This window comes from Canis lupus, chromosome 18, assembly GCF_048164855.1.
Source record: "Canis lupus baileyi chromosome 18, mCanLup2.hap1, whole genome shotgun sequence".
Classification (NCBI taxonomy): domain Eukaryota; kingdom Metazoa; phylum Chordata; class Mammalia; order Carnivora; family Canidae; genus Canis; species Canis lupus.
Window position 1 is genome coordinate 27,513,413 of NC_132855.1, and position 13,240 is coordinate 27,526,652.

A 13,240-nucleotide genomic window follows, 5' to 3' on the forward strand; every position below is an offset into this window, starting at 1 on the left:
CTTTTTTGAAAAGAACTATCTTTGTTCCACTGTACTGCCTTTGCTCTTTTGTCAAAGGTCAGTTGGCTATATTTACAGACGTCTATTTCTGGGCTCTCTATTCTGTTCCATTGATCTGTTTTTCTATTCTTTTGCCAATAGCACACCATCTTGATTACTGTAGTTTTATACTAAGTTTTGAAGGTAGGCAGCATTAGTCCTCCAACTTTGTTCTTCTTCAATATTTTGTTGGCTTTTGCCTCTCCATGTACACTTGAGAATCAGCTTATTGGGATCCATAAATTAACTTGCTCAGATTTTGCATTAAACCTATAGATAAATTTGAGAAGAACTGATGTCTTGACAATATTTAGTTTTACTATCCATGAACATAACTAATTTATTTATTCTGTGATTTCATTCATAATTTTGAACTTTCAGTTCTTTAATATTTTTTATCCTTTGTGTCTATTTGTTTAAAGAGAGCATAAACACACTGGAAGGATTAATGGTTTACTCATTCATTAGTCCTATTGAGGAAATAGATACTACCTCATGAAATTCCATAGTATAACTTATTAATCATTGTTGTTCCCTAAAATTAGGTAAAACAGACACTCATAAATATGTTTCTGTTTTAACCTTCATTCAATAATAAAATGAATAATTCTCTTTTATTATTTTTTAGGGTTGTTGTTCTCATTGTTGTTTGAGAGAGTGTGGTGTGGGGTGGGGGTAGGGGGTTGGGCAGAGGGAGAAAGAGAGAATTTTAAGCAGACTCCATGCTCAGTGTAGAGCCCAACATGGGGTTTGATCTCACAACCCTGATGTCATGACCCTGAGATCATGATTTGAGCTGAAATCAAGAGTCAGATGCTTCACTGACTGAGCCACCTAGACACCCCAATAAAATGCTTATTTCTGAAATGTTTAGTGCTCAGGCTTTATAGTTAGATACATATAACTATAAATAGCAAAAGAATGAAATACTTGGTTTTGATTTTTTAAAACTGCAGTTTTACATTTATAATAAGTAGGAAAAAAATCTTCCACTCTGGTATTTCAGTGCTGGGTAGAATATTTTAGTCTCTGTGCAACACATTCATAAGGGAGAAATTAAATGGTGAAAATCTTAAGAAGCCATCCTAATATTAGTATCTATAAAACAAACAAACTTAAGCATCATTATTTCTTCAACACTAATTGGGCTTTATCACTATAATTATTAGATAGTTTTTAGTAATAATTAGAATTCAGGGTAACTAGTATAAACCTAACAATTTTAGATAATAATTTTACTTATCAGTTTGTGATTTCATTCCACAGTTATCATTCAAATGCCAGTGAGTCATTAAGAATTATCTCTGCAATGATTTGCTGTGACTTTTGCAAACTCACATTCACAGCTCCCAGTGTGTGGAATAGTCACATTCTATAACAAATGTCAACAGTTCCTCAAAATACTTTATATTAAAAAAATTTCAACCACCTCACACTCATTTGGATGTCTACTGTTAAAAAAAATAATAACAAATAATGAGGATGTTGAGAAACTGAAACCCTTGTGCATTTTGCTGGGAATGTAAAATGGTTCAGCTTCTATGGAAAAACAATACAGTGGTTTCTCAAAAAATTAAACATAGAATTATCCTTATCTAGCAATTCCACTTCTGGGTATGTACCCAAAAGAACTGTAATGAGGATCTCAAGGAGGTATTTGTACAAGAAGATTCATAGCAACATTACAGTAGCCAAAAGGTAAAAAAACACCCAAGAGTACACCACTGGATAAATGAAATTTTATATATTTAAACCATATATATATTGAATAATAAGGAATATTATTCTGAGTTTAAAAAGTAGGAAATTCTAACAGTATTGAATAATAAGGAATATTATTCTGAGTTTAAAAAGTAGGAAATTCTAACACATGCTATAACATAAATAAAACTTGAGGACATTATACTAAGTATACAGTAACAAAAAGAGATATATTCTATGATTCTACTATATGAGATATCTACAGTAGTCCAATTCATAGAAACAGAAAGTAGGATGGTGGCTCTCTGGGGCTAAAGAAGTGGGGGGAAATGGAGAGTTATCGTTTAATAGACGCAGAGTTTTAGTTTTGCAAAATGAAGAGTTCTAGAGACGAATGGTGGCTATCAGTATGCCACAATGTGAATGCACGTAACACAACTGAGTGTACACTCAGAAATTAAGATGGTAAATTTTAAGTTGTGTGTATTTTACTACCATTAAAAATTAAAATACATTAAAAAAGATTTCTAAATTCAGGACTATTTGGTATACCATGTATTGCTGTGAATTGATGGGAATATAAAATAATTGATAGATGATTATATCATAGATGAACATTTTCAGGTTGCTAATAATAGTGAACATTCTTTGAGACTTTTTTAGGTTCAGCATTTAAATGAACCCACCATCTCCTTAATTTTTCACTCCAGGAGAAATAAGTACTATTAGTATTCCAAGTTCATAGCCAGGCAAACTAAATTATAGAGACTGCCCAAGGTCACACCTGTCAATGGTTGAAAATGGATTTGCACCCAAATCCATTTGCTTCTCCATCCCATAAACAAATTCTGATATACTCGGATAATTTTTTCAAGTATAGAATAATACATACAATTCCTTTAACATTTATACCAAATCTTTCATGAGAGGTTGTGTGTATGTGTATTTAGAAGCATGTAAGTAAGAATCTGGTGGCTTGAGTGATTGATATCCTTACTTCTGCTGCTGACATTATGGCTTTGGACATCACTGAATCTTAAATTTTTCACTAGTAATATGGGACCAATTTATCTATTCACCTACAGCGCAGTATATCGGAAAGTGCGCTGATACGAGAATCAAAAGATTTGGTTTTAATTTTAACAGATGTTACTTATTTATGTGTCTTTGAAAATATCACTTCTTTAAATCTAGTTTTCCTACTACAAAATGGGGGTTATGTGTCCTTCAAAAGTGCATGTTCATAACTCTACTACAACAGGAAAACATAAAGATTAATAATATTAGCTACTTATCTCAAGTTCCTTAAATACTGTAGGTTAATCTAAATTAGTACTCAACATTTGAAAAGTAACATTTAAGTGTAAGATTGTAAGCTATAAGCATGCATTTCTGAACAAATATTGCTTTCCAAAAAATAAAAAACAATTAGGCCAAATTGTTTTTTAACAAGATTTTCTTCTTTTATTTATTTCTACCTTTAGGAATATCACCAGGAAAGGGAAAGAATTCATTACCATAGTATTTACTTTCTTTCTTCTCTTCTTGCACACTGCGATGACCCTCCTTACTCCATCATTCTATCATCATCTTGACAGTTTCCAAGCAATATTTCATCCTTCCCTTTTCATCACCATCCTTATTTAGTACATTCCTTCAAGAAGCAAAAACAACTCTCTCCTCTCATCACAAATAATTTAAGAAATCCCTATATACATATGTAAAGATAGCCTGTTCAAGTTCTCTCCATAAGATCTTCCATTTCCATGCGGTTCTGTTTCAGTTATTGAAGGTGGGAACCTTGGTTTCAACCTATTTCAGAATATGATTTTATACACTGTCATTCATCTTCTGCTTTCAGGGAACATGATATTCTCTAATCAGTAAAGAAACATTAAACTATGTAAGGATGATCCGTTCAAGTCTGTACAGGTCAACAACATGCTCCTTAGAGAGCTAGTCAAAATATTATGGTGGCGAAGATGAAAGTATAATTTGGATAGAATCTTTAGGATCTGCAAATATCAAATTCAGTTCAATGTGTTGAATATGTCTCTTGACTACTTCCAGGTTTCCCTCTATGCTCCATGGCTTTCTTCAGGCTATTTTTTAACCAATATAATCCTAGTTCAACTTTTTGACCAATATTACCTGTTACATAGGTTAAACATCTTGATTTGATGTTAAAAAATAAACAAAAACTCTCCCTTAAAAAAACCCTTTCTCTTAAAAACTGTTGTATATAATTTGTCATCAAATCTAACATGTTAAATTTATACTGGGCATCTATTTACACAAATTGAAAAGTACATTTTGAGAGCAAAATTTTTTGAGTAGGGCAGCCCGGGTGGTTTATCGCCATCTTCAGCCCAGGGCATGATCCTGGAGACCTAGGATCAAGTCCTGTGTCGGGGTCCCTGCATGGAGCCTACTTCTCCTTTTGCCTATGTCTCTGCCTCTCTCTCTCTCTGTGTGTGTCTCTGTGTGTGTGTGTGTGTGTGTGTGTGTGTGTTTCTCATGAATAAATAAATAAAATCTTAAAAATAATTTTTTTTCAGTAGACTCAGTGCAAAATGAGAAGACACTTTGGTGATTTCCAGGAAAATATTACTGATTGGTAGAGTGAGCTATGGTAGCAACATCTTATTTGGCCCTGCATCATTACATAAAAGGGAGCCCCTGTCATTCTTCTCCTTCCTTGCAAATTCCTCTCTCACAAAAGAATGACATGGCTACAAATGTTCATTCTTCAAAGAAGGAAATTTGGACTTATAGCTTCATCTATTTTGCCAAATCCTTTTGCTAGGGTGTCTATCACCAAATTCTCCTCAAGTTTAGCCAATGCATGTGAAAAGTTAAGTTAGGGAATTTATTATTCACTCAACTCATTAAAGCAAGATAGGAAGCAGTTGGACAAAATTTTATATTACACCTTATTTTTTTCTGTGGTAAGACTAGAAAAATAGCACTTGCATATATTTATATTAAAGATTTATTGGACTAAGTAATGATTGCATGAGTAAAATCTGAACAAAACAGCCTCTAATATTCTGTCGTCAAAAGGAAAGCTAAGCCAGGGTGCCTGGATGGCATAGCTGGTGAAGCATTTGACTCTTGGTTTCAGCTCAGGTCATGACCTCAGGGTCATGAGATCAAGCCCTGCATCAGCCTCCGTGCTCAGCATGGAGTCTGCTTGAGGTTCTCTCTCCCTCTCCTTCCCCCTCTGCCCTTCCAGCTCATGCTCTCCCTCTCTCTCAAAGAAATAAGTAAATCTTTAAAAGAAAGAGAGAGAGCGTGCGCTAAGCATATCAGTGAAACTGGCAAACATATAAGGATGTTCTTTAATCTCTGAAAATTATAGAAAATGAGCACAGTGTCATCAATGTGAGGGTTCAGAAAAAAGAGAACTCTGACAGCTTAGGATTTGGTAACACTGGTCTTTAGCAAGTATTGCATTATTTGTTTCCTTCATTTCGTTGTAGGTTTTCATCTGCACAACTTTGTAAAGAATCCATAGGTATGTTCAGAAAAAAAAAAAAAAACACTTAATAAAAATAAATGAAGACATTTATCTGACAAGAGTCTGCACAATGTCTCCAATTAGGCAAATCCGCTCATTATAATTCTATTCTTTACAACCTATTATAGTCACTTAGTAATTGTTATCAAAACAGGCCTCTTGATTAATTTATCTGGAAGAGCAGTTCTTATCTTCTTTTGGAAACATAGTACTTCATATTTTAACTTTTCTCAAGGACCTTTAATTCTCAGCAATTATTCACTAAATCATCTGCAAAGGACTCTACAAGAAACTCCAGATAGGAATTCTAAGCAGATTAACCCTTTTAATTAGTTGATTCTTTCTTTTTTTCTTTTGGTGGCAACACGGCTAGAGGATGTGGCTTCCAGATATTTTAGTCTGATCTCCTCAAAGTCAGGATACTGACTTCAAGATGAGGAAAAAAAAAGCACTTCTCACATTAAAGTATGGAAGTGCTTGCTATGAATCAACGCATCTCACTTTCTGCCAGATCTAAATATCACATTTTCAACTGGCAATTTAAGCGCTTGGTTAGAAAATACAGAAGTAATTGTCTCTCCTGCTTCCCCATCTGCAAATTTTTTCACATACTGAAGGGTTTTGTTGCTTCGTTTTACTGAATTTTTTTTTTCTCCACTCACCATGGTAGTGACCCCATAACCAGGAGCATATTCATTATCAGTGTTTTTCTAATTGGTTCTCAGTTTCATGTTTAAGTTTGTAAGATCATTTTCTCCCTGTGATTCCTAAAGAAGTCGTATTTCTTTCCAAATTCCACGGGTATTTATCACAGAATTATGTAGAAAGAGTATTTGTTTTCTTGTTATATAAATAACTTGAGAGCTAAAAATATAATCCATCGCATAGGTAAAGATGGCTTGGCTTAAGAGCAATTGTTTTCTGAGAACACACTGCATCTTCCATAAGTTCTCTGATGGCCACCAGTCTCAGTCTGGGCAGGTTGCATTCCACTGCTGATGTACTTAGGTTTTGTACTTAATCAAATGTCACCATTTGGGATGTTGATTTTTCAATGTTTTAGTCTTAGAGACCCAACAAATCCACAGCCAATGAAAACTCATTCTTTTAGTTCCGTGCCCAAAATATATCATCATGTAACTTTAAAAGATCATAGTTTTTATTGCAATATCAGATGGGCTAAGTTTGTTACCTCCCAGCAGATTAACCTCCAAGTCTGTACCAATTCATTAAACATGCACATCAGTCACCAGACTGCAGCATAATTTATTGCAATTAAGCACTTCTGTGTTGGGGAACCAAAATAAGATTGTCCATTATCAGTACTGTTAATGGTTTTCTGAGCAGTTGCCAGTTCATTCACCCCACCCACCCTTCAATAATAAAATAATTTTGACAAAGGGTCCATGTTTCAACATTTTTAATAAAAACAAAATAGAAAAACCATCAGTAACTGAGCAGTAAAGTTTCCTCTCTCTTTCTCCTTTGCCAAAACTAACAGAAAGGAAAATGTCAGTCTGGCGTTTTGCCAAAAAAAGAGGAAATTGAATGGTCTCAGTTCTTATTCTTTGACTAGTAGCATTGTGTACATAGAATGCTTGGCTCTTGGGCTCATTTTGACAGAACTGAAACACAGATAAGAAGTTTTGAGGACTCCATTCTGCAATTTATAGACCTTGATTCTGTTTAAGATCTTTCAATACCACATAACAAATCAATGTGATTTAGAAAATAATGTTGTTTCTGCCACTGACATAAGCCATATGTGAACTGCTAAGCTACTATGCAAGCCACAGCTATAAATTTCGGTCACTTGCAGGAGATACCTTATTATTTGGGGGCCCAAAATAATTCAAACCATTATCATCATCTTGAATGATGTCTCCCTAAACTGCTGCCTGGTAATGAGCTGAATGAAAGGTCTCTCACACTAAGGGCAGATAGAGTTGTTCTTAAATAAATTTCCCAGGTAATTCATTCAGAATAATAGGACAGTAGGCTCTGTCTAAATAACAGATTTTGATATATCAAATCATTAATGTCCCTCTTACAGATACCATGAATGTAATCTATGGAATTCAAATATCTGACATAGACATTGTTTGATCCAGACAGCAGAGCAATTAATTACAAAAAAAAAAAAAAAAATCCCCAAAAGCCAAAAACAAGCATGGTAATTTGTCTTCTTGCAGAAAACAAGATGTGTTCTTGCTACTCTATTAAACAGTCTGAATGTCTCACCAAGAAGGAGCTGGAGTGCTAGTTTTTCCTGGAAATATGTAAATTAGTATATGTAATGAAAAAAATGGATGAAATAAAAAACTGTTCCTAGGATGGAGAATTTTCTGCTTTGTTATCCACTTTTTAGAGTATATACAAAGCATGGTAATGAGATTCCTCAGTCATTATGGATATAATCTCACATTAATAGAAACCTAAACTATTAAAACCCTCTTCAGATATAGTCATTCTGTTCCATGTGTAAATACACTACAAAAAATATTCAGAATCAGATAATATTTTTTAAACATCAAATTTCCTGCTAAGCTTCATTTGAAGGGGAAGATTTATCTGACAAATAAGATGGGACTAGCTTAATGTGTCTAAAACAAGTTTCCAAAGACTACTTGGAGCTACAGAGTCTTTAAGAGTATTCTAGTATCTCTGCTTTTTTCCTTCTCTTAAATATTTATTTTTATCCAAAGATGGCCTTTTATGTAAAGATTTTATTTTTATTTATTCATGAGAGACACACACAGAGAGAGGCAGAGACATAGGCAGAGGGAGAAGCAGGTTCCCTGCAGGCAGGGAGGCTTATGCAGGACTCTATCTCAGGACCCCGGGATCACGACCTGAGTCAAAGGCAGACGCTCAACCACTGAACCACCCAGGTGCCCCAAATATGGCCCCTTATTTTACACATACACAGAGAATCATTCAACTGCTTAGCCAATTTCTAAAATGAACACAAATCCTCTTTTTTAATAATTATATGAAATATACTTAATCACTTTGTATAAGTGATTTTTACGCCTGCCTAATTCTAGAAATATTGGGTTCAGAATACATATACATTTAATCTTGAACTTCCCAATAATATTCTTTTTTTTTTTTTTTTTTTTTAGATCTTATTTATTTATTCATGAGAGACACACAGAGAGAGGGGCAGAGACATAGGCAGAGGGAAAAGCCGGCTCCAGGCAGGGAGCCCGACGTGGGACTCGATCCCAGGACTCCAGAATCATGCCCTGGGCCAAAGGTAGGCGCTAAACTGCTGAGCCACCCAGGTGTCCCTCTCTATAATATTCTTAAAGCTAAGAACATTTTGTTATATTAATTATATTATTAATATTAACTATTAAGTTTAGCAAATTAATTGTTTTAAAACATTTCCATTCTTCAAAACTAAATACTTTGAGATGATTGGCCATTTTAAAATATCTGCTTTATTTAAAATGATACCCCAAAAAACTACAAGGAGATCATAGATTCTTGGGGCAAAAAGTAAATATTTTCTCAAATTAACCCTAAGAAACAGAAAATATTTATATTGACCTAGGATTTTAAGTTTACATCTTCTTTTCTTAAAGAAATGACTTTTCAAGTTAAAGAAAGACACAGAAAGAGTTCAAAAGTGTCATTTGCTTGAGTTTGCAAATAAAAGAACAAGAAAAACATTAAATATTTTCCTACTAATTTTATGAACACACAACATGAAAGATATATAATGTGATATATAGAAATGTATGTAATCTTGCATATAATACCTTGTATTAGGAACTAAAGGAGAAATTAAAAAGTCTAAGATAGATCACTTGATTAAAGTGATTAATTAACATAATTAAGACAATAAAATAAGTATTCATTAAAGGACATTGTGACATTGCTCATAGTGGGAAGCTGTTAAGGTTTTTTATGGATTCAATTTGTTATGGATTGAATTTGAAAGAAAAAGATTTGACTGTCAAAGGTAGGACAGTTCCCTGGAGTGGAATGTGCGGAATGAAAGCATAAGGTTTGAAGGTGTACCCATGAGTGCAAGGAGAGAAGTTAACAGAGTAGTCATTAAGGTGAAAACTGGGTCAAATCACCTATAAAGACAATTTGGAATGAAACCTGAGTGTGAAGCAATAGCTATCTAATTATAAATATGCTTGGCTAGAACACAGGGGGTGAATTGGCAGGAAACAGCTAATATTAATTTTGGTGGATGTGTTGTAATATGGAGTTCTAAGGAGTTTAGAAAATCACTATATGTTAGTGTAATGTGTATAATACAACCAATTAAAGATGAGGAAGCAGCACATGATTGCTTCGGTTTATGTTATCATCTTGTTTAAAAAGGAATGGTCCTATGTTAATGTTGGGTTTGGGAATCAAAGCGGAAAGTGGAAACCATGCTTGCTTCATTTTCATCCTGGAGAAGGAAATGTAAAGGATACTGAATTAAGTTTCATGGGATTCTTGCATGGCTTTAAAATAGCACATGAGTCAAAACACAATAACCAAAGAAAGGATCCCCTTAATACATAGATTAAAGCCAGATATCTAAGGATGGATAGTGATTGTATGTGCTCTCTCATATATATCTCAATGTGTAATTTTATGTGAGATGCTACTAGAGGTTGGGAGGTTTAATTAGAATAAAGGAAATTTGGGCAGCCCGGGTGGCTCAGCGGTTTAGCGCCGCCTGCAGCCCGAGGTTTGATCCTGGGGACCGTGGATCGAGTCCCACGTCGGGCTCCCTGCATGGAGCCTGCTTCTCCCTCTGCCTGTGCCTCTGCGTCTCTCTCTCTCTCTTTCTCTCTCTCTCTCTCTCTCTCTGTGTGTGTGTGTGTGTCTATGAATAAATAAATAAAATCTTTAAAAAAAATAAAGGAAATTCTTGTGATTAGATAGGACCTCACATAACATTAAGCTTTATCCATATACCTCGGGAAACAGAAAACAAATTGAGCTTCCTGAATTCTGATTTTCCAACCTAATCTCACCCTTTTCTAAGCCTAAGATCAATATAATATAAATCCTTAGAGTACGATACTTAACAAGACCTGCTTCAGAACTGGGGAAGAAGCTGGCATGGTGGACCGGATACAGGGAATATGGACTTAGCTGTATGGGTATGCCTGCAAGTTGGCTGACAGGTAGAAAGAGGATCAAAACTGAGGAAAAAATTAAATAGATGCTTACTTATGTTTCCTCTTCTCCCCTCCCTCTTCTTCCAAAAGGTGAAGTACCCATAACTTCCAAGAACTTGTCAGGAAAGGACTTGAAGCTGTTGACACTGAAACCCTCGGATCCTCCCCCATCGCTCCAATCTACTGTAAGTGAACCAACCAACATTTTTTTCCATGATCAAATGAGAAAACCCAACTAATGCCAATGCCATCATGGTTTTATCCTGTCACTGAATTTTAATATATCTTCAACACAAGTGCAACATCACCCTGCAACTAACTGGAGATCTTAGTATTCCCCTGTTTTTATTTTTTATTTTTTATTTATTTATTTTTTTTATTCCCCTGTTTTTAAACACAGAGGTTCAGGCCAAGGACACCAGGGTGGATCTATGGTCTTTACAACAACCATGAAATCACTAATACACTGTAGAACCAATGGGATATCACAAACTAAACTGTGTGGAACTCAATTTATCTGCCTCAAAGGGATTAAGAGTAGAGTTCAGTCTGGCAGGATTCAGAACTCTGGTTCCATGGAGTCTAGGTACTAAAGACATCAGGCTAAGCCATCCCCCCAGCTATAATTATGCAAGTCCTGTATGGCAGGAAAATGCTGTAATTAAAATCAGAAAGTGTTTTTGTATCATAATTTTCTTTACTGGTTCATAACTTTGTGAGAAAAAAATGTGCTGTTGTGTCTAAAATTTTCTTCTCTGGCATTACACACTTTTAAAAGACTTGGATTAATAGTGGGTCAACTCCTTCAGAATTAAAATTGTATGAAAATATTACAAAATAATTTTAAAGGTTAACATTTTTCTTCCCAAGGTGAACTTTGTATTACTAAAATGTCTCACATCTTCCTGGTTAAAATACTTCTTCTTAGGTAAGTTCCCTTGAAAAGTTACTGCAATGTTTTCTTGTTATTAGGTTATTTTAACTTAAAAAAAGGGGGGACTTTACCATTTTAAATGAGAATGTGGGGGGAAATAAGTGGCTTATAAGCCATTAACCCGAAAACTTTCCTCCAAAGAAGCATTCTTTCTTTCATTCTGCAACTTCTGTATGTGCATGTTTCTTTTCTCCAATTTAATTATAATTCCATGATCCCATCATTTCCACTGATACGGAAAGTGTCACTGTCTCCCCTATAACACCTAGAACAATACACTATACATGGTAGGTCTTCAATAAATATTAGTGATCCCCCATATCCAGGAAGAGATCATACTTTCTTTAAATTGCATATCGTTTGTAAGTTAACAGCTATTTTAATAAACTAGATAATACTTGTGGATGTGAAAATATAAACTTAAGACACATGGGAAATATTACATTGGGATTTTTCTCATCAGCTTTGTTTGCAGAAATCAAGCAAATAAACCACATAATTAATTATGAAGAAAAATTGTAATGTCTCATATAACTATAAATAAATGTTAGTCCTTTGTATCAATGGAAGAAAACAGAAGGGTGAACAATCCAAGTTGACAGATCGTCCTAGGAAGCCTGTGCTTTGAATCAAGTGATTGTGTTTTTATACTGACATTTGACTAAGTTGGAATCTGCTCCTCTGGGGGTCCACTCCAAGGGAAATAATAACGTCCTACTGTAACGACACCACACAGGAGGCTCAATAAAGTTGTTCGGTTTCTTCAACCTTTTCCCTTCTTCACATTCCACCCCATGCTGGGCGTATATCATTGTGGAACAGATTCACGTAAAATTCCCTTTCACTGTTTCCCCCAAAGGACTGCAAGTGGTTCAGTTTTCAAGTTTAAAAAAATCTTTTGTTAAAGCTAAGGCAGAAAAGACAACAAAAATACCAATCAAACACACAATACACAGTTAATAATTTTTGCCTGACAAGTCACATAGCAAATATAGTGGTTAGTTGGGATTATGACACAGATATTTATCCCAGATAATAAGAGATGAGTGTGTGTCCTAGACTTGGATGTTCACCAGAGTGAAACTGTTTTTATTTTTCCTAGATCCTATTTTGGAGAGAGTATTTCACAATCTTATATCACATTTAAAAACAATCTTAAAGGTTTTACTTATTACTAGTGGAGATAATAAACATAGAAGTTATCAGTAATTAAAAATATTTTTCTCAATAAAATTAAACTATGCTCCAAAATCTCTTGGCAGGCTCTGAAATATAACAAAGAAACTTTGTTCATTATAATGCATTTATAAAAATAGAAACTTAATTAATCCCATAGAAATAGGATCGTATTTTAAATCTGCTATTTCAACCTGTACTACTTAGACCAGGGTGCCACAGATACACAATGTAAAATCAGAAGAATCAACCAAGTACAAAGTGCAAATATCAAGAAGGCAGATGACACGTCCCTTCACTTCTCTCCACCCAGAACAATGTCTAATGAATAGAATGGCTGTTTATAAAGTACTTAAGAAATGAATGAATACTCTACAAACATATTAATAGGCTTTTCACGCAGAATAGAGAATGAGATGTAGGGAGTTAAAAATTGTTAAGACCCTCTCCCAATATTAAATTATTCCACCAGATCTAAAGCCATCTCAAGAATCCTGAACTAATCTACATTGGGGAGAGAGACAGAGACAGAGAGAGAGAGAGACTCCATCACAACTTCTCATTCTTATCTCAGGGGCAGAGAACAGATGTTATTCATTGTGGAATACATTGTTCTCCTCACAGCACACATGCACATATATAGACTGTAATAATACTTACTGTGTTATAAAATAAAAAAGGGCAACAGAAAATATTCCTAGACCTAAATACTCCCTATGGAAACCTGCCCCA